At 40.8% G+C, this 1,892-nt stretch overlaps 1 non-coding gene across 1 annotated transcript; it reads left to right on the forward strand.

Moving 5' to 3' along the window:
- The first annotated feature begins 1,565 nt into the window (after positions 1–1,565).
- LOC133293696 (small nucleolar RNA R71) lies at positions 1,566–1,671 on the forward strand. The gene has a single exon (XR_009749087.1). It is a non-coding gene; the product is annotated as a small nucleolar RNA R71 (small nucleolar RNA).
- Positions 1,672–1,892: the final 221 nt, after the last annotated feature.

Raw genomic sequence — 1,892 nt, forward strand, 5'->3', positions numbered from 1 at the left:
GTAATTAACTTGATCTTTAGGTTAAGATGCAGGCAATGGAGGAGCTTCATTTGTAAGTACCTTGAATATTGCTCGCTCTCCATCCACGCGCATTATCGACTCACCCTTAGGTACATCAATTAGCGCTCCTGAGATCGCTAATAATGGCCTCCCGAAGATCATAGGCACATTGCATCTTCATCAATGTCAAGAATAACAAAATCAACAGAAAGTAGAAATTTGTCTACCTTGACGAGCACATCTTGCACAATACCATGTGTTTGCTTTGTTGAGCGGTCGGCCAGTTGAACATTCATCCTTGTTGGCTTCACTTCATTAATTCCCAGCTTTTTCATCAGGGTTAATGGCATAACATTAATGCTGGCACCAAGATCGCATAAGACTTTCTCTATAGTCGTCTTGCCAATGGTGCATGGAATACTGAAACTTCCTGGATCCTTCAACTTTGGAGGCAAGTTTTTCTGTAAGATTGCACTGCACTCCTCTGTTAGTGTAATCGGTTCATCCTCTGTGAGCTTCCGCTTCTTAGATAATGTCTCCTTCAAGAACTTGGCATACAAAGGCATTTGCTCCAAAGCTTCTGCAAAAGGAATGTTAATTTGCAATTTCTTAAAAATACCTAAGATTTCATATAATTGCTTCCTTTGCTCATGTTGCTTGCTGCTCATGGGATATGGAGGTTTCTCAAAACGTAAAAAGTCTCATTACTTCTTTTGAGCTGCAGGAGGTTGCTCATTTGCTTCTTCTTTATCCTTTTGAACTTGTTCATCCTTGCTTGTAGAAACTTTGACTTCTTCTTTTTCTAGCTCTTCATTTCTAGTAGTTACGGCATTACATTGCTCCTTCGGGTTGATTATGGTATCAATGAGGAATGTTCCTTGACTTCTCTCAGCTAATTGTCTTGAAAGTTGGCCAATTTGAGTCTCCAAGTTTCTGATAGATGCATCTTGATTTTTGTGATGAGATCTTGTCTCATTCATGAATGTATCAGTTGACTTTGTCAACTACAGCAAGGCTCTTTCTAACTCAGACTGTTGATTCTGTGGAATTGGTGGATGTTGCAAATATTGATTGGACTTGTAATCCAGACCTCCATGATTCTTCCACGTGGGGTTAAAAGTGTTCCCCGCAGCATTGTTTTGATTTCTTTGAGGATTTTCTGAGGCCTCTGATCATACCAGATCCCATTGAGTTGGATCAGATCTGCTCCAATGAGTACGTTGCACTCATTAGTCTCATGTTCCCCTTTACAGTATTCACAGGATACTGATTTAACTTGAGCTATAGAAGCCTGAAGCTTTTCTAGCTTGCTATTTAGAATAGCAATTTGCTGTGAGAGGAGCTTATGCTCAGCCAGCATGGAGTCATTACCTTCTAATTGGAGGACTCCTTTCTTTGGCTGGGCTGCTATACTCTCATTCTCCATCCTTGCCATGGACTCGATCAATTCTAGAGTTTGAGTAGGTGTCTTTTGTCGGATAGATCCTCCAGCTACACCATTGACAACCATCCTTGAAGCAGGTCTCATCCCGTTGAAGAATATTCAAACTTTTTGTCCGGGCTGCAACTCGTACTGAGGACACTATCTCAGAAGCTCCTTGAATCATTTCCAGGCTGCACATAGAGTTTCTCCATTATATTGAATGAAATTGGTTATTTCATTAACCAGCCGATTGTACTTTGTCATTGGGCTAAGAATTTTGCAGCTAGATCTTCCCAAGTGCTGATGCTATTTGCTGGTTGTCGTTCCAACCATCTGAGTGCTTCGTCTGTTGTTGCGGATCTAGCAAGTGTACTAGTCGTACAAGTAATAAAATGATGAGTAAAGATCGTTCCCACGAGGATTTATGTTCAAGCACTGACTAACCATATATACTTAAGTTGAATCAACC

Source organism: Gastrolobium bilobum, unplaced genomic scaffold, assembly GCF_033153095.1.
Source record: "Gastrolobium bilobum isolate Gb01-03AN ecotype WA unplaced genomic scaffold, APGP_CSIRO_Gbil_v1 utg762, whole genome shotgun sequence".
Taxonomy (NCBI): Eukaryota; Viridiplantae; Streptophyta; class Magnoliopsida; order Fabales; family Fabaceae; genus Gastrolobium; species Gastrolobium bilobum.